This window comes from Triturus cristatus, chromosome 7 (assembly GCF_964204655.1).
Source record: "Triturus cristatus chromosome 7, aTriCri1.1, whole genome shotgun sequence".
NCBI lineage: Eukaryota > Metazoa > Chordata > Amphibia > Caudata > Salamandridae > Triturus > Triturus cristatus.
The window spans coordinates 738,941,214-738,961,541 of NC_140590.1; the positions used below are offsets into that span (position 1 = coordinate 738,941,214).

Here is a 20,328-nt window from a genome sequence, read left to right on the forward strand (position 1 = left end):
GGCTTTCCGGCTGCTTCCTGTCCACCCAGACGATTGGGACCTACTGGGGATCCAGTTTAACGGGCGCTGGTACGTGGACAAAGCACTGCCAATGGGCTGCTCTATGTCCTGTGCACTGTTCGAATGTTTTAGTACGTTCCTGCAATGGTTGTTCACGGAACGGACGGGTCACCACGGAGTAACACACTACCTGGATGACTTTTTCTTTGTGGGCACCCCAGGCTCCGCGGACTGCCAGGACACACTGGACAGGTTCCAAGAGATCATGGGGGAGTTGGGCATGCCGCTGGCACCGGAAAAGACGGTGAGGCCCTGTACAGCGCTGTCATTTCTAGGAATTGAATTGGACTCTGAGGCGATGGAAGCACGCCTACTGGCAGACAAAAAACAGCAGATGTTGGGACTGCTGGCAGCTATGTTGGCACGACACAAAGTCACAGTGACGGACATCCAGGTGCTTTTGGGTCACCTGAACTTTGCATGTAGGGTTGTGAGAGTAGGGAGGACTTTTTGTAGGCGACTGGGCAGGGCACTGGCGGGTCGGAAACCGCCGCATCATCGCATGCGACTGTCAGCAGGGGTGAGGGAGGACCTGAGGATGTAGCAGTTCTTTTTACAGAACTTCAATGGCGTACCAATGATGCGGGATGCCGATATGGTCTGGGATGTGCAGATCTTTTCAGACACGGCAGGTAGCGAGGGTTTTGGGCTATACTGGCCGGGGAAATGGTGCGCAGAACAGTGGCCCACTGAGTGGGCGGGCGGGGGACGAAGCATAGCCTTTCTGGAGTTTTTCCTGCTGGTGGTAGCGATCTCGCTGTGGGGGGAACTGCTGGCTCACAGGCGGGTGACGTTCAGAATAGGCAACATGGCAGTAGTGGAAATTGTGAACCGGCATTCTGCAAGGGACACGCAAGTTTTGAAACTGCTACGAGTGTTTGTGCTGGGCTGTTTGCGGCATGATATTGCCTTTCGCGCAGTACATGTACCAGGGGTGGACAATGATATAGCCAATGCTTTGTCTCGTTCACAGTGGGGGAGATTCCGTGGGCTAGCCAAGGACACGGACCGGACCCCGACCAGCTTGCCGCAGCATTTGTGGTACGTAGGCAACACAGGATGTTGCAGCTGGTTCTAGGTTCGCTGGCGCAGTCGACGAAGGTGGCGTACACGACGGCATGGGCGGAATTCTTAGGCTCGAGAGTGAGACGGCGGGCTTCACTGGCGGGCCGGCAGGAAGATGTAATACAGTTTCTCCTGTCTTTGGTCGAAAAGGGGCTCACGAGGGTGACAATAGCGGGTAAATTGGCAGAGATCTCCTTTATGGGAAAGCTGTTGTGGGGTTACGTGCTTTCCGCAGGGGAAATAGGGTCACGCATTTTGGAAGGGTGGGCCCGGGAGTGCGGTCGAGTGGCTCGGGTCAGGAATCCCCTGTCTTGGGAGCTTCTGGAGAGGGTGTTGCCAGTTTTGCCAAGGGTGTGCAGAGATGACTCGGAGCTGTGCCTGTTTTCCACGCTGATGTCGTGGATGTTTTTTGGGACTTTTTGGGTTTCGGAGCTGTTGAGTTCCAAATGGGGGGATGGATTGTTATGGACCGAGGTTTCACTACAGGGGAACAAGGTCTGCTTGTGGCTGAGGAAATCGAAAACGGATCAGAGGGGTGGGGGGGGCGATGGGTCTCCTTACAGGCAGTTGGCTCAGGCTTGTCTTGCCAGTATAGGTGGGGGACGAGATGGAGGTCTTTGGCTTCAGACACGGTGGGAGTAGTATTCAGGCTATCTGATGGGCGGGTGGCGAAGGGGTCGCAGCTCCTGGCTGTGTTGAGGAAGGCTTTGGTCCAGCTGGGATTGGATGGTAGGGGTTTTGGGACTCATTCCTTCAGGATTGGAGCAGCGTCCGAAGCGAACAATAGGGGCTGGGGGCGGGGTGACTTCATGAGATTGGGCAGATGGTCATCAGACTGTTATCAGCTTGATGTGCGCAGTGCTCCAAGCCCGTTGTAGTGCGGTTACGTGTTTTCCCTGTGTTCATTCATGTTTCTCGTTTCAGGTTCGGTGATGGGTCCCCTCGCAAGGGAGATGTCCATATGGATTGTGGGCCATTCTTTTGTGAAGTGGGCTCAGGTCTAGGCCCGCTCCAGCTATTTTGGAGAGAATCTTGGTTTTAATACAGAACTGTTCAGGGTTTGTTGGAAAGGGAAAGGGGGTATGCTTTGGAAAGAGCTCTTGCACGTGTTGAATAAGATGTTGGTGGGTGGTAGGTGCACCGACGTACTGGTCATTCACCTCGGCGAAAATGATATGGTTGAAACGGGATTGGCTCTGATGAGGTGTATGAATCGAGATTTGGACGTGATCAAGTGGCAGTGGTTGGGGTGCGCAGTAGTATGGACGGAGTTTGTGCCGCGTAGGGTTTGGAGGGGTGCTGTAAACCCAGGGGCTGTGGACAAGGCCGGGAGAAAGGTAAATGTAGAAATGGTCCGCTTTTGCCGCCAGTTGGGTTTTGCCAGGATTTGGCACAGAGACATCAGGTACGACACACCGGAATTTTTCAGGGGGACGGGGTCCATCTGTCCAGGCTAGGCATCGACTTGTATTTGTTGGAGTTGAGGGAAGTACTGGCCAGGATGTTGGGCGTGTGTAGAAGCTGAACGGGGAATTATCTGGAGGGGCCATAGGGGGGTTAGGGGTCTAGGCAGAGAATAGGGGGCAGGGGGTCAGGGCTAGGAGGCAGGGGGGGCAGGAAAACGGGGAGGCGGCGTTTCTGCCTACTCTCCCGCCTTTTCCTGGGTGCCGGGGTTGTTTAAAAGTTGGCCAAGTTTGGCTGGAGTTTTGTAGTTTCTTGTTAAGTTTGGGGAGTTTGTGAACAGGAGCAGAGAAAGGTTAAACGGGCAGGAAGTTAACATTACAGGTTCGTTAGTTACAGTTGCATAAAGGCAGGTAGGATTTTAGGTCATGGGAGGTTAGGATTTATAAATGCTATATTGGAAGATTGTGTAATATTGTTATGGAAAGTTATTTGTTGTATGTTGCAGGGTGGGGCTTTTATGATGTGGGGATCGTAGTGGTGGGGGGACAAGGGATCAGGTATTTTATGTATAGCGAGGTTTTAGTTTTGTAAGGTAAAGTGCCAGTGTTAATAAAATTGTGATATGCACCTGTTTCAATAAAGCGGCCTTTTACACACACAAAATGGTTGTTGGTGTGACTTGTCCCCCCTTTTCCTCCCAAGGGGGGTTTAGGGGGCAGCCGAGCACCATGAGGTCTACTTCCCAGGCAGATTGTGGGGGGGTGGGGGGGTAGGGCCAGCCGGGCGTGGCCATTTTGTGGCTTTTGGGCTACATTGGGATTAGCCCAATTGTAGCCCAAGTTTTAGAAATAGCACAAAGTATTTAGGGGTGTTTGGCGCTTTCCCAGCCACCATTTTAGGGTTGGTGACCTGGTGGCTGGGAGCGCTGTAGAGTAGGTTTTTGTCCCCGCCCTCCCTCTCTGGGCTTGGGAGTTTTTGTCGGAGACAGTTGGGGCAGGTTTTTTTCTGGAGGGCTTTTCTTGGAACAGGTTCATAGGGGCTGTATATTGTAGACTTATCGCTTGCAACAGGTGCTGGTGGGGTTGTTTGAAAGTTGGCCCAGTTTGGCTGCAGTTTTGTAATTTCTTGTTAAGTTTGGGGAGTTTGTGAGCAGGAGCAGGGAAAGGTTAAACAGGCAGGAAGTTTACATTACAGGTTCGTTAGTTACAGTTGCATAATGGCAGGTAGGATTTTAAGTCATGGGAGGTAAGGATTTATAAATGCTATATTGTAAGATTGTTTAATATTGCTATGGAAAGTTATTTATTGTATGTTGCAGGGTGGGGGTTTTATGATGTGTGGATCGTAGGGATGGGGGGGGACAAGGGGTCAGGTATTTTATGTATGGAGAGGTTTTAGTTTTGTAACGCAAAGTGCCAGTGTTGATAAAATTGTGATATGCACCTGTTTCAATAAAGTGGCCTTTTACACACATAAAATGGTTGTTGGTGTGGCTTGCCCCCCCTTTCCCTCCCAACACAGTCCCGCATGCAGGCCGGTCAGTTCACTGTCTGTTTTGCTGGAATCTGCCCAAACTATAACACTGCATTGCACTTGACAAGCTAAACTGCCAAATAAGAGCCCGGGATTCCACTGCCTACAATATAGGTATGCAGATATTTTGGTGGGTACGCGGATATTTGGGTGAATTGAGGTGTGGGTGAGTTCAATCTCTGTTGTTAGCATCACATATAGTAACAACTCGGTCCACAACTCGGTCCACAACACGACTTGGCAACATCATGTAGTTCCCGAACACACGTGATACCAATACAGGTAAATGGAAGTTCCATAGAAAGCCAATCTACGTCCAGACAGAGGCGTTTTAAGGCATGGACAACGTAGGCAACTGCCCAGGGCCCCCATGTTCCAAGGACCCCCTGGAAAGGAAACTTTCTCTACAGCTCACGTCTGTGTAGTTTTGGTAGAATTCAATATGCTAAGCAACATAAAGCTTAAATTAGCCAAAAAGGTGTAAAACAATACCGTTGTTCCTAAAGGGGCGCCTCAAAATATTTCTTCCCCAGGGCCACCCGAATTCCTTAAAATGCCACCTCGTTCAGCTGGAATCGGTGGCAGGCGACCCCTGGAGGTTGCCATAGGCATGGTCTCTGTTCGACTTCTGCGGTCCTGGAATGGATACAGAGCTGTCACGGCATGAAGGGGCGAAGGGGCGGGGGGAAACGGGCTTCCGTAGCCCCGGGGCCCTGTCAGCATCCTGCGCCTCTCAATTCGCAGGTTCGTTAGCCACAGGTGTCAACAACCAGTGGTCGAAGTGGGGAAAAAAAAGTAGGGGAACTGTGGGCGGAGAATCAGAGGGCGGGAATAACCTGAGGATTGGATCAGGGGGCTGAGTTAGAGGTGTGGCCAGGATGCGCAAAACATCCCAATCTTTAGTATTTGTTTGGCAGTTCACTGACCAGTTACAGTTTATTATGTTATTTAATTCAACCAATGGATACATGTGATTATTTAACGATTAATATGAGTTATTGACATTAAAATAAATTCACAAAGTGGGATATGTTTCTAAATACAGAATGTCCCAAATATGCTTAAAAGTGGAAGCACAAGCCATTTGTTTCCGAGCCATGGAGTTTCGGTCGTCCGCAATATACACAGAGACAATCAATTTTACGTGTGTAAATCACTGTATGGGAAAAGTTACAGAATTCCAAGGACTACAAGGTGTAGGAGTCACATGACAACCATACTAGTAGACAGTATAGTTTAATAGTGATTGATCTGGAGAAACACAAACTCAGAATTTAAAACTTAATACCATGATTGGGGGTTCTCTTTAATAATCATAATCGATTTCTATCCAAATGAACACTTTTTGCAACATTAGGATAAACAAAGGCTTAGGGGAAAAATCATAACGCTCTAGTTTATACCATGCAGTTTGTATGCAGCTCTTAGATGACAGTCAATAGCTCACTGTTCTTTGTTAGGATTTTAACTTACAAACTGCAAGTAACAAAAGCATCTCACTGACAAAAGCAGTAACCCACTGACCTATTTACATTATGTGCACTTTGTGATGGGCATGGTACATTTTTTTTGCAGCAGGCCCTTTAACCCTCTGCGCTATCTTTCCATGAGTCAAAACTTCCACTAGACAAAACTCCTATCTCGCTCTAGGAAGAAGTTTATTCACCAGAGTTATCATGACATATTTATTATTGCCGAAAATTGCTGGAGGCCAGCAAGGAGGCAGCAAGTGCATTTAAAACCATAATATACTTGCAAACACGATGGCCCCACCCGAAGTCAGCGCCCAGTGATATTGCACTGCCCTAGACCGCCCTGCTCAAAGGTCCTGTGACCTCAGTGATAGAGTCACTGCTGCTTCCTAGGCCTGTCCGCAAGACTGGAGGTGAGCTTCAGTATGGATTGTGGTGGACAGGCCTTCAAGGTTAACCCTACACTTGCCACCACTAGGGTCAAGCTGCTGGTGCTAAGACACCTGGGCATCTAAAGTCTTGTAAGGCCTTTTAAGTCTTGCGAGGCCTTCTATGGTCTAGCATGGGAATGTGCTCCCTCAGGAGAATGGTCTGGGGGACTGGTCATAAAGGCTGAACCTGGTTCCCCCAGTTCTAAATTCGGCAGATCTAACCACAGTGCTACATCCGCTTCCCCGCTGAACACCATACTGCCCCACTGATAGAAAATCACACTTCCTTCAACTACAATCCAATTTGACCTGCTATAAACAACTGGATGCAACTCAATTCAAATTACGCACTAGGCAAGAGCAATATGCTGCCTAAAAGAAAAAGTAACAACATCCTGGAAAAAGCAAACACTCATAGGGTATGACAGATCAAATAAAGCATGTGAAATGTAAGCAGGAACAACATGGTGAACTTAACGCTTTTACATTCATCATTCAAAAATCAAGAAGTATTTTTGGCTGAAAAGTTAAGGACATTACTACAGGGCCCAGAAAGGATCCATTTCAATGTCCACTGCTCATATGCTTACAAAACGTTAGCAGTATGGTTTAAAAAGACCAAATTAGTGAACACAGTACACATTTTGTTTTCCAATCCCCCCATCAACGAGGTATTGCAGTACCTCCAGCACTGGTGCACTTCCCCACCCGGGGAAAACAAAGCTGTTAAAAGAAAGACAAGAAAACAAAAGTAGCGCTTCACTGGCAAACTCTGTAAAGTGACGCTAATGTGTTTGGGTGTGAATAAAACCAATCTGGCCACTTTAAGAACACTCTGTTTTGCTTTTAGTTATTTATTTTCATATTTCGAACCGTTTATTTCTGAGGCTGCACGTTGGAATAGAAAAATTTCAAAAACGGCATTTCCAGAAAAGTTTATTTTTCTTTTTTACATCCATTTCACAGGGGATCAATTGAACGACAGGAAGAAAGGGTGAGAACCATTTCTTGAGTCAGGGATTCGGTAAGTGAGGAGGGGCTAGACAGAAAGAGAGGGAATAAGAGTAAGAAAGAGAGGAGGGAAGGGAGAGGGGCGCTGTGACCATCAGAGCAGAAGGGGACACTGTCCTTGTCTTTTCTGGGCAGGAAGCAAGAGAAGGAGACCTTTTCCTTCTCTGCTCCCTGCCTGTCCCCGAACTGCCACTAACGCAGAGCTCTCTCTACAGGCCTTGGATATTTCTTACGTCCCGGGACGCACGTTCAAAATAAAAAAAAAGTAGGGGAACGGAAGCTATAGAATTAAAGAAGCAGGGGCACGCCGTGCCCTGCCGTTCCCGCCCACTTCGACCACTGTCAACAACAAATGCATTAACAGCAGTGTTAGAAGTGGGGGGGAACGGAAGGGCACGGCGTGCCCCTACTTTTAAAAATTATGCTAGTCCGTTCCCCTACTTCTTGATTTAAAAAAAGCGTCCCGGGACTGCCCTTATTCAGGCCCGGTTTTAGTAAGGGCTTGAAGGCAGGCGCGAAACGCCATGGGGCTGAAAGTGCTTCACACACAGACAGTTTCAGAGATTATCGCAGCCGTACCGGAGTACTTCACAGGTCTTTAAAAGACCATTTACATGTTAACGAGGCTTTGTTTATTTTTTCACCCCTTCATCTCCAACAGGGGCATGGCGAAAGGCGACAAATCCTTTCTTTGGCCGCGGTAACCTTTGCCTCCTGTTCTGCTGCGTGGATATTCTTTTTCTATGCAGCGCAGGAGAAAAGAAGTTTGTTTATTTTTAATTCACCTTTCCCAACCCCTGCAGCTGCTTATCACTTCAGGCTGCGACACTAAGATTGACTAATGGAGTAGGTAGGAGAATGTGTCACTATTTGTTTTTCTTTTTAAATTCTGCACAGGCCCAGCAGGACACGTACTTTGTGTGTGCTTCATTTAATCCGTTTTCATCATTATCATGGCTGATGCAGGACAACAATAGGACAATAAAAAATGCCCAGATAACGCTGGGGATTAATGATCCTGCTGGAGAGCAATCATTTCTCTGTTAGTAGTTAAGTGCAGATGAACTGTATTTTATGTGGAAGCTCAGTGGGTTACTGTCATTGTGACAGAGATCCTTGTGTTACTTGCAGTTCAGAAGATACAATCCTAACATAGGACAGTGACCAATGAACTGTCATCAAAGAGCTGTATGCAAACCTGAATGATATAGTTAAACTGAACTTCGCGTTTTTTGTTTTGTGATATAGTTAGAACTTCCCCAGTCTTTCATTATTCTAATGTTGCTAAAATGAGTATCTTTGGGCAGATATACATTTTTATCAGTAAAGCCAACCCCTAACCACTGGAGTACTCTTTAAATCCTGAGTTTGTGCTTCTCCAGACCAAACCCTCTTAAAATAACTGCCCACCAGTATGGATGACATGTGATTCATACACCTTGTAATCCTCATTGGTTTATGTGACATTCCCTGTAGGCTGATTTACATACTTGTATGATTCGTTGTCTCTGTATAATGTGTGCGAGGTGTAAAATACTGACACACACTACACTGATATGAGTAGCGCTACACAACAAATAAAAAGCATATGAGAGAGGGGCTACATAAAGATGAGGGGCACTGTTGGAGGGTGGCAGTGAGGGAATCCGAGGAGGAGGTAGTGGGAGTGGCTATGGACCGATGAGGGGCACTGTTGGAGGGTGGCAGTGAGGGAATCTGAGGAAGAGGTCATGGGGGTGAGGGGGGAGCTAGGGAGAGATGAGGGGCACTGCTGGAGGATGGTAGTGAGGGATTCTGAGTAAAAGGTCATGAGGGGGAGGGGCTACAGCGAAATGAGGGGCACTGCTGGAGGGTGGCAGTGAGGGAATCCGAGGAGGCGGTCATGAGGGGGAGGGGCTATGGGGAGATGAGGAGCACTTGTGGCGTATGGCAGTGATTATTGGTGTGGCGCCAAAAAAGACTTTCGCATCAGCGCTAAAGCCGGCCTTGTCATGGCCTTTCTGTTTTTGTTTATTTAATTAGCAGTCGGGTCATAAGGGCTACTGTGGAACATACTTTAAAGTGTGTGCTAATTATATTTACTGCTATATACAATGTTTTAAGTTTGAAGGTGATTTTAATGTTTTTACCGGGAAAAATGAAAGTGGAGCCCGATGGTGCCTGATATGGGGCTGGGGCCCAAGGTCAGCTGTGAGATAAGGTGCACTGGAGAGGAGTAGTGGATAATCAAGCCTGTAAGGGAGTGCGTTGCGGAGTCTGGGGTCAGTTGGAGGTAGCAATGAAGAGGGATCTTCCATGAAGGCTCGAACAGAGGGAGCCCAAGTAGTGTCACTTGCCTGATACTACCACCTCAGAAACCTCCTCTTCCCATCAATGGAAAATTACATAGAAAAAACAGTTTTTGAGAGTGATAATATTTAGAAAAGAGATTTGGAAAAGAGTGCGATTTACTGGGCCTTGTAAGACTAAGAAGAGATAAAGGAGGGGCCGGAAGATTTGCAGTCTGGGTGTTGCTACTCCCAAGATAATTTTGGAAAAAAAAACTATAGGGTCAAATACTACATTTTATTTTCAACACCCCATTTTTACACAAATTCTCTCAAAAGCCATTACTGTGCCAAGACAACATCCCCAGGAGTTGACCACATTTTTTTTCAAGATGCACAATATGTTCCTCCCATAAGTAAATATTTACCTCCACTTTGCCAAGGCCTGTGTTTTGTCCTGCTTGCTCACATGTTATCTCACTCAGGCTCACTACCCCCATTATTCATTCTCATTCACTTTCCCTTTTACTCAAAATTGCTCACTTGCACTCACTCTTCAACATTCGGTATCACATTCTCACTCACTCAGTCTCACCACTTTTTCCTACTCTGATTACCTCATTCTAACTTACAGTTTCACTTACTCTACGTGACTCCTTCTCACTCCCTTTCTCTCACTTTCATCGACATACACTCTTTCACTCATGCTCAGTTACATTCAGGCACTCAATCATTCACACCCACATTTACTTACTCGCACTCATTCTTCTTTGCAGGACACTTGAATACATATGTGCTATACTATGTTTGAGCAGCTAGCTGGCTGACATGAATAAGAATTATTTATTTATTTATCTCACTTGTAAAGCGCACTCTCACCTAACAGGCATCCTGGCGCTGACAATCAAGAGTGCACAATTTGTGGATAAGAAGGAGCCCTTGTGGGTTTCCGTGAGTCAGATCAGATTCTCTTGAAGAGTTCCTTTGTCTCTGAGCCCTGCTTAACACATGTGTACAGGAGGAGCCCTATAATCATGTCCTCAATGTTTGAGACAAAAAATACTCATTGATTTCTGAACGAGAGTAAAAGCGTTAAGGTAACATGTCGTTCCTGCTTATATTTTGCATGCTTTACATAATCCTGCATTCCCTATGAGTATTTGCTTTTCCCAGAATGTTGTTACTTTTTTTCAGGCACTGCATAATTTGAAATGAGTCACATCCAGGTGCTTATAATGGGGCAGAATTGGGTTGTAGGTGAAGACAGTGCGAGTTTCACTCAGTGGGGCAGAAGGGTGTTCGGTGGGGATAGGATGTGGCATTATGGCCAGAGCTACCAAATTTGGAACTGGGGAACCTGGTTCAGCCTTCATGCCTTGTCCATCAGACCACTCCTGAGGAGCACCCATGATAGACTTTAGAGGGCCCCACTAGACCTTAGAAGCCCTGGTCTCTTAGCACCAGCAGGTGAACCCTACCGGTGGCCAGTTGGGTAAACTTGAAGCCCTGTCCACCACAATTCATACCCAGGTTCACCACCAGTCTTGCGGGCAGGTCTACAAAGCAGCACACCCTAGAGCAGCAGTGGCTTTGTCACGCAGTAGTTTTCCTGCAATAATAAAAGTCTCCCACACAACCCCCACGGTTTTTGACGCATTCATAGATTTACAAGGACTTGTAATCCTGGGAATGCGGCAAAATCTTGCGCTGCCCCAGAGGAGGCATAACTAGGAGAAATATCTTTATTTCTCCTTGCTTTTTCCTCTTTCAAACTGTGCTTTATTCTGCAGCCCACATAGAAAGATGAAAACGCCTCTCAAGATTGTTTTTGTACAGGAAGGTGCCCCTTCCTGCACAAAAACAATCCTGCATGCAAAGGAGGCACCCTTGCACCATGGGGCAAGTATGCCTGCGTTGAAGCTAGGCTGTCGAAATGGCGCCAGTGCAGGGGGAAAAGACCGGAATGCACCATATTGGATAAATACAGCACATTCCCGCCCTTTCCCTGTGACGCAGGGCAGCGCAGCAAAGTAACTTGCTGTGCTGCCCTGGGCCACCATTCCCATAAATATGTCCCTAAGCTCACAAATAGTAAATTGACCACACTAATTATCTGTGTAAGAGCATGTATTGATAAACACAATGAGCCACTGACCTTTTTCTTGGACCTTGTTGAGTTGCCAAGCACAGCAGCAGATCTAATCTTAGATACCTTACTTGCATGCTTAGAGAGACACGGTTTTACTGATGAGTATTTAAAAAGTCATTTGGTTCAGCTTGTAACAGATGGTGCTTCCAATATGATAGGTAGGAAATCCGGTGTGGCAACTCTTCTGAAACTGAAATATCCACAGTTGAGTGTATGGCACTGTGCTAACCACAAGCTGGAGCTTGCTGTGGGTGAGGTTTGTAAAGAAGTCTCAGGCATTAATCAGCTCAAAAATTTTTTTGATAAACTATATACCACCTACCATGCCTCTCCGAAAAATCATAGAAAGCTTGGGGAATGTGCTCTGGAGGTAGAAGTAAGACTTCTGGCAATTGGAAAGGTGCTAGATGTACGTTGGGTGTCCTCAAGTGAAAGATCTGTGAGAGCTGTTTGGAATAACTACAAAGGACTTATTAAACATTTCATGGAATCTTCCGAAGACTCAACGAGGAGTGACATTGAGCAGAGGAAATATGCTGGTTTAAACCGTTTATTAACCTCCCTGGTGTTTGTTGAAAATATGGGCATTTTATATGATGCTCTCACAGAATTGGGTGACCTATCCAGAAGGCTGCAGCGGTGTGATATGACCATATATGAGGCCGATCGTTCAATACAGATGCAGATTTTAGTGTTTGAATCAATGGCTGATTCACCTGGGCCCTTTGGTTGCTACAACTGCATTAGATGCTGCTGAACGGATGCAGTTTGCCGGTGTAGGACTGCAACAGAACAAAGGCTGTGTTAGCATCAATAGGGCACAGTTCTTTAGGAGCTTAGCAAATAACCTGCGAAAAAGGATGACAATGTCTAATGCATCAAATGTTTCTAGATGCACAACCACAAACAATGATGAAATAGAATACAAAGAGTTAGTACATAGAATGAAACTCCTACAACCAGTTTATTGGCCAGATCCAGTAGACATCTTATACGGTGAGGGAGAATTACAAAACCTTTGTAGCAGGTTGCATGTATTTGATACCAGGCAGTACATCCTTGGTTTCAGAGAGTACAAACAAAATAAAAATTGCATCTCTGAAAGCCTGAAACCATTAATGCACATTATAAACACCTTTTGTACCTCAACTGCTGAATGTGAATGGGGCTTTAGTGTAATGAATGATGTGCTCACACCACTGCGGAACAGAATATCAATCAATCGTCTGTCTTCTACAATGTTCATAAATATCGTGGGGCCACCTGTCATAGAATTTAAACCTGAATTTTATGTTCAGAAATGGTTAGAAAAAGGGAGGAGAAGTGCAGATGAAAGAAACTGCATGGCTCGGAGACAAATGGCTTATGATTCCACTTATAAGCGTATTTGGAATATTCTGTGATTGGAAACATGTCCCACATTGTAAATGAATTAAATATAAACAACTTATATATTAAACCTCAAATAAACATGTTTATTGATTCTTTGAATTAAATAACGTTATAAGCTGTAACTGGTCAGTGAAATGCCAAACGTTCAAAAATTGGTATGTTTTGCTATTTCTAGCCACACCTCCGACTCCGCCCACTAATCCAATCCTTGGGTTATTCCCGCCCCCTGAGTCTCCGCCCACAGTTCCCCTACTTTTTTTCCCCCACTTCGACCACTGATTAACAGTCACACAAGATGGTAGAATTAGCAGTCACACAAGATGGTAGAATACAAATCCTACCTTTGGCTGGAGTTTCCCCCGAGTATATCGTGCAGAAGCGCCAAGAGGTCTCTGCTGTGGAGCCTAAACCGCTCCAGAGAGGGGAGGGGCGACAGTTACTGCAGACAGCACGGGGGCGAGAGACGCTTAACAGCTTTGTTCTGCTGGACAGGTGGATTCGAGCCTGCCTGTAATAAGGGGCTGTGTTTGTGTGTATGGGAGGGAATATGTGTAGGAAGTGGAGTAAAGCGGCGGGGGGGGGGGAGGAGGAGTGGGCTGCTGGCAAAAGCTTTAACTAACTAGGCAAGTGGAAAAGAACTGGTGCCCTCTGGCTCCTGGTGGTGAAGACACTGGTGCCTTCTGGCTCTTGATGGTAAAGGCCAGTGGTGTCCTCTGACTGTCAGTGATAGAGCGCACTGGTGCCCGCTGGCTCCCGGTGGTATAGAGCACTGGTTCCTTCTGGCTCTTGGTGGTAAGGAGCACGGGTGCCCTCTGGCTCCCAGTGGTAAAGAGCACTGGTGCCCTATGGCTCTTGGTGGTAAGGAGCACTGGTGCCCTCTGGCTCTCGGTGGTAAAGAGAACTCGTGCCCTTTGGCTCCTGGTGATAAAGAGCACTGGTGTCCTCTGGCTCCTGGTGGTGAAGACACTGGTGCCTTCTGGCTATTGGTGCTAAAGAGCACAGGTGCCCTCTGGCTCTCAGTGGTAAAGAGCAGTGGTGCCCTCTGGCTTTCGGTGGTAAAGAGCACTGGTGCCCTCTGGCTCTTGGTGGTAAAGAGCACAGGTGCCCTCTGGCTCTCGGTGGTAAAGCGCAGTGGTGCCCTCTGGCTCTCGGTGGAAAAGAGCACTGGTGCCCTCTGGCTCCCTGTGGTAAGGAGCACTGGTGCCCTCTGACTCTTGGTGGTAAAGAGCACAGGTGCCCTCTGGCTCTCGGTGGTAAAGAGCAGTGGTGCCCTCTGGCTCTCGGTGGTAAAGAGCACTGGTGCCCTCTGGCTCTCGGTGGTAAAGAGCACTGGTGCCCTCTGTCTCTCTGTGGTAAAGAGGACAGGTGCCCTTTGGCTTCCTGTGGTAAGGAGCACTGGTGCCCTCTGGCTCTCGGTGGTAAAGAGCACTCATGCCCTTTGGCTCCTGGTGATAAAGAGCACTGGTGCCCTCTGGCTCCTGGTGGTGAAGACACTGGTGCCTTCTGGCTATTGGTGCTAAAGAGCACAGGTGCCCTCTGGCTCTCGGTGGTAAAGAGCAGTGGTGCCCTCTGGCTCTCAGTGGTAAAGAGCACTGGTGCCCTCTGGCTCCCTGTGGTAAGGAGCACTGGTGCCCTCTGACTCTTGGTGGTAAAGAGCACAGGTGGCCTCTGGCTCTCGGTGGTAAAGAGCAGTGGTGCCCTCTGGCTCTCGGGGGTAATGAGCAGTGGTGCCCTCTGGCTCTCAGGGGTAAAGAGCAGTGGTGCCTTCTGGCTCTCGGTGGTAAAGAGCACTGCTGCCCTCTGGCTCTCGGTGGTAAAGAGCCATGGTGCCCTCTGGCTCTCTGTGGTAAAGAGGACAGGTGCCCTTTGGCTCCCTGTGGTAAGGAGCACTGGTGACCTCTGGCTCTCTGTGGTAAAGAGGACAGGTGCCCTTTGGCTCCCTGTGGTAAGGAGCACTGGTGCCCTCTGGCTCTCGTGGCAAAGAGCAGTGGTGCCCTCTGGCTCTCGGTGGTAAAGAGCACTGGGTGCCCTCTGGCTCCCTGTGGTAAAGAGCACTGGTGCCCTCTGGCTCCCGGTGGTAAGGAGCACTGGTGCCCTCTGGCTCTCTGTGGTAAAGAGCACTGGTGCCTGCTGGCTCCTGGTGGTAAGGAGAGCTGGTGCCCTCTGGCTCCCTGTGGTAAAGAGCACTGGTGCCCTCTGGCTCCCTGTGGTAAAGAGCACTGGTGCCCTCTGGCTCCCTTTGGTAAAGAGCACTGGTGCTCTCTGTCTCTCCGTGGTAAGGAGCACTGGTGCCCTCTGGCTCCCTGTGGTAAAGAGCACTGGTGCCCTCTGGCTCTCGGTGGTAAAGAGCACAGGTGCCCTCTGGCTCCCTGTGGTAAAGAGCACTGGTGCCCTCTGGCTCCCTGTGGTAAAGAGCACTGGTGCCCTCTGGCTCCCTGTGGTAAAGAGCACTGGTGACCTCTGGCTCCCTGTGGTAAAGAGCACTGGTGCCCTCTGGCTCCTGGTGGTAAGGAGCACTGGTGCCCTCTGGCTCTCTTTGGTAAAGAGCAGTGGTGCCCTCTGGGTCTCGGTGGTAAAGAGCACTGGTGCTCTCTGGCTCTTGGTGGTAAAGATCACTGGTGCCCTCTGGCAGTCAGTGATAAAGAGCACTGGTGCCCTCTGGCTCCTGGTGGTAATGAGCACTTGTGCCCTCTGGCTCTCGGTGGTAAAGAGCACTGCTTCCCTCTGGCTCTCGTGGTAAACAGCACTGGTGCTCTCTGGCTCTCGGTGGTAAAGAGCACTGGTGCCCTCTGGCTCTCGGTGGTAAAGAGCACTGGTGCCCTCTGGCTCTTGGTGGTAAAGAGCACTGGTGCCCTCTGGCTCTTGGTGGTAAAGAGCACAGGTGCCCTCTGACTCTCGGTGGTAAAGAGCAGTGGTGCCCTCTGGCTCTTGGTGGTAAAGAGCACTGGTGCCCTCTGGCTCCCTGTGGTAAGGAGCACTGGTGCCCTCTGACTCTTGGTGGTAAAGAGCACAGGTGCCCTCTGGCTCTCGGTGGTAAAGAGCAGTGGTGCCCTCTGGCTCTCGGTGGTAAAGAGCTGGTGCCCTCTGGCTCTTGGTGGTAAAGAGCAGTGGTGCCCTTTGGCTCTCGGTGGTAAAGAGCACTGGTGCCCTCTGGCTCTCTGTGGTAAAGAGGACAGGTGCCCTTTGGCTCTCGGTGGTAAAGAGCACTCATGCTCTTTGGCTCCAGGTGATAAAGAGCACTGGTGCCCTCTGGCTCCCTGTGGTAAGGAGCACTGGTGCCCTCTGACTCTTGGTGGTAAAGAGCACAGGTGCCCTCTGGCTCTCGGTGGAAAAGAGCAGTGGTGCCCTCTGGCTCTCGGTGGTAAAGATCACTGGTGCCCTCTGGCTCTCGGTGGTAAAGAGCACTGGTGCCCTCTGGCTCTTGGTGGTAAAGAGCACTGGTGCCCTCTGGCTCTCTGTGGTAAAGAGGACAGGTGCCCTTTGGCTCCCTGTGGTAAGGAGCACTGGTGCCCTCTAGTTCTCGGTGGTAAAGAGCACTGGTGCCCTCTGGCTCCCTGTGGTAAAGAGCAGTGGTGCCCTCTGGCTCCCGGTGGTAAGGAGCACTGGTGCCCTCTGGCTCTCTGTGGTAAAGAGCACTGGTGCCCGCTAGTTTCTGGCGGTAAGGAGCACTGGTGCCCTCTGGCTCCCTGTGGTAAAGAGCACTGGTGCCTTCTGGCTCTCGGTGGTAAAGAGCACAGGTGCCCTCTGGCTCCCTGTGGTAAAGAGCACTGGTGCCCTCTGGCTCTCGGTGGTAAAGAGCACTGGTGCCCTCTGGCTCCCTGTGGTAAAGAGCACAGGTGCCCTCTGGCTCCCTGTGGTAAGGAGCACTGGTGCCCTCTGGCTCCCTGTGGTAAAGAGCACTGGTGCCCTCTGGCTCCCGGTGGTAAGGAGCACTGGTGCCCTCTGGCTCTCTGTGGTAAAGAGCACTGGTGCCCGCTGGCTCCTGGTGGTAAGGAGCACTGGTGCCCTCTGGCTCCCTGTGGTAAAGAGCACTGGTGCCTTCTGGCTCTCGGTGGTAAAGAGGACAGGTGCCCTTTGGCTCCCTGTGGTAAGGAGCACTGGTGCCCTCTAGTTCTCGGTGGTAAAGAGCACTGGTGCCCTCTGGCTCCCTGTGGTAAAGAGCAGTGGTGCCCTCTGGCTCCCGGTGGTAAGGAGCACTGGTGCCCTCTGGCTCTCTGTGGTAAAGAGCACTGGTGCCCGCTGGCTCCTGGTGGTAAGGAGCACTGGTGCCCTCTGGCTCCCTGTGGTAAAGAGCACTGGTGCCTTCTGGCTCTCGGTGGTAAAGAGCACAGGTGCCCTCTGGCTCCCTGTGGTAAAGAGCACTGGTGCCCTCTGGCTCTCGGTGGTAAAGAGCACTGGTGCCCTCTGGCTCCCTGTGGTAAAGAGCACAGGTGCCCTCTGGCTCCCTGTGGTAAAGAGCACTGGTGTCCTCTGGCTCCCTGTGGTAAAGAGCACTGGTGCCCTCTGGCTCCCGGTGGTAAGGAGCACTGGTGCCCTCTGGCTCTCTGTGGTAAAGAGCACTGGTGCCCGCTGGCTCCTGGTGGTAAGGAGCACTGGTGCCCTCTGGCTCCCTGTGGTAAAGAGCACTGGTGCCTTCTGGCTCTCTGTGGTAAAGAGCACAGGTGCCCTCTGGCTCCCTGTGGTAAAGAGCACTGGTGCCCTCTGGCTCTCGGTGGTGGGGTGAGGAACATGTGTCTCCACTGGATCCTGACTACTGGTCCCTGTGGGTTTCTAGTGGCAAAGGCCACCAGAAGCCTCAGGTCCCCTGCCCTCTTCTCCCCGTTTCTAGCGGTGGGGGGAGTGGTCGACTCTATCCCACCGTCCCTTCTGTCCTGGTGGTGGAGGACACTGTCCCTTGGGCTCCTGGTGGTGTGAACCAATGGCCCCTTTGGGCCCCGCTGCTTTCTGGCGGTGGAGCCACTGGTATCCATTGGGTCACGGTCCCCTTCCGGCTGTCCTCTCCTCTGGCTCTTAGGTCCCTTCTGACATCTGCTAACGGGGACTCTGGGTCACTAGTACCTCCTGGCACCTGGTGGTGAGGAAACAGGTCTCCTCTAACCCGAAGATCATTTTTGGTTCCAGCTGGCGGGGGCCACTGGTCCTCTCGGGCTTGTAAGTCCATTCTGGCTCCCACTGGTCCCTCCGGGCTCCTGGCGTTGAGGTGAGAAGGTATACGGAGCCTGGGAGAGTGGGTGCCTTAAGCACCCCACCTTGGAGCTCTACGCAGGTCACGAAGAAATAAATGATTCGATTGTAGAGAGAGGAAGAGAACGTCAGGGAACTGAGCAGACCATTAACGCATCCAGCCATATACACGGCAGGAGAGAATGTAAACACACACACGGCACAAGTGGCTGAGCCACACATGGGGTGGTGGGAGGCGGGGGTGGGGGGGGGGAGGAGGAAGAACGTGGCAGGAAAGCATATCTAGAGGGAAAAAGAATGGAGAGATGCTTCGAATGAATGAGGCAGAGAAGAATGAGGAGAGAGAGAGGGAAGAGGAAAGGAGAAGAAAAAAGGAAGGGGTGAAATGGTTGTGTCGTGAGCTTAAAGAGAGAGGAAGGAAGGGAGGGTGAGGAAGGAAGGGAGTAGGTAGAAGGAAGGAGGAGGGAAGCAGGGAAGGAAGGAAGGGAATAGAGGGAGGGGGAGGAAGAGAGGAAGGAAGAAAGGAAGGGAGCAGGAGGAAGGAAAGAAGGGAGGGAGAGAGAGAGAAGGAAGGAAGGAAATGGTTTTGTCAAGAGCTTAAAGAGGGAGGAAGGAAGGCAGGGGGAGGAAGGAAGGAAGGAAGGAGGGAGGGGGGAGGGAGAGGAAGGAAGAATGGAATGGAGGAGGAAGGAAGGAAGGAAGGAAGGAAGGAAGGAAGGAAGGAAGGAAGGAAGGAAGGAAGGAAGGAAGGAAGGAAGGAAGGAAGGAAGGAAGGAAGGAAGGAAGAAGGAGAGGGAAGGAAGGAAGGGGAGGAGTAAAGAAGGAAGCAGTGCTAAAGCGAGATGTGAGAGAGGGCGAACAGATGGGGATGGGTAGGAGAGATGAGAAGAGAGCACGAATCAGATAATAAACGTGGAAAACAAGAGAAATGAAACAATGCAGGAGGTACCGAAAGGTTGTAGGGGGAGAGACAAGTTAAAAAAGCGAGTACGACTCAATAGAGGGTGGAGAGAAGTAGAGAATTAGGAGAGAGCGAACTAAGAAGTTAATAAAAGATTAGGGTTAACAAACATAACATTTGAAAATAGAAGGTGGGTGTGAAGGAGGGGGTACATGAGAGGGGAAAGAACAACATGGGAGGAACGGATAGGAGACAATAAGACAGAGAGGGTGGGAAAGTAGAAGAGAGATGAACAGGGCAAACTGGTGAGGTGGGAGAAGAGGGTGGGGTAGAGTGACCGAGTGGGACGAAACAGGGTAGATAAGAGGACAGAGGAGACGAGGGGAGAAGAGAAGTAAAAAAGAGCAAGTCGAGGAGGGACAAAAAACCAGAGAGACTCTCCAAAGATGCTTCAACTCACCCTCCCGATCCCTGTCCCGGCTTGAACTGGAGCGGAAACGCCGTTGGGGAAAGAAACGCTGGATTTGGAAAGAAGAGTGAACAACAAACCCTCCTGCAGCCAGCTGTGCGGGCAGCTGCAGGGTCCTGTCAGGAGCTGTGGTTAGATGTCTGCAGACAGCTGAGATTAGAGAGCTCCACCCTGAGTCAGACCCCCGCCCTCCCCTCCACCCTGAGACCCGAGGTTCTGCTCCTCTGAGGGAAGATATGAAAACGGAGGACACGCTGTGAAAACTTCCCCGCCACAACCCCTCCGCTGCTGGCACCCATCCCGCCTTCCTTCTGCTCCCGCCTCCGCCGGCCGCCTCGGCATGCAGCAGGAAGCTACGGGCCGGCCTTCCCCCGCCGGGAGCGGGGACCCAGCTCTGGGTGCAGCCGCAGGGTCCCTTGAGTCGGGCTGCTGTGCAGGAACCTCTTGCAGGGAGTTACAGAACTGACACGGGTGCAGCATTCGTGAGAAAGTAAAAGGAGTGCTGGGGATTTCGCGGGGTCTTTTGCATTACAACAGGTAGGAAAAATCAGTGTTTGGCGCTGACACTGACCTACTGTACCCTTTTAAGGACTATAACAGGAGCGCCCTTTTATTGCGTACCATGCTTACATACTGGATAGACTGGTCTGATGTGTGGCTGAACCTAATCCCGCCAGCATCTGAGAAGTGCTGCCCAGACATGACTGACTCCACACCGCCCCCACTGGAAATTTGGCGACACCATTCTGGTATGGGACTGACTTTTCCTCAGCCCTGCCTGCTAACAGAAGTGCTCCAGTGTGAGAGCACCCTGACCCAAATCATGTGCATAACCGAGGATAACTTGACTTGTTATAATTATGCATCAGGATTTGTATAGCGCGACTGACCCCTGAGGGGTATCCAGGCGCTGGGGCAGGCGTGAAGGCCGCCTGCAGGGTCTTAGTTGAAGAGCACGGTCTTCAGCTTCTTCTGGAAATCCAGAAGCGA

At 50.1% G+C, this 20,328-nt stretch overlaps 1 protein-coding gene across 1 annotated transcript in view; it reads right to left on the minus strand.

Moving 5' to 3' along the window:
* The window catches only part of C1QTNF1 (C1q and TNF related 1), a 119,380-nt gene extending 99,740 nt beyond the window's left edge, over positions 1 to 19,640 (minus strand). The window contains exon 1 of the mRNA XM_085617455.1: positions 19,330 to 19,640. The gene's annotated coding sequence lies outside the window, so the exon portion shown is untranslated. The remainder of the gene's footprint in view (positions 1 to 19,329) is intronic.
* Positions 19,641 to 20,328: the final 688 nt, after the last annotated feature.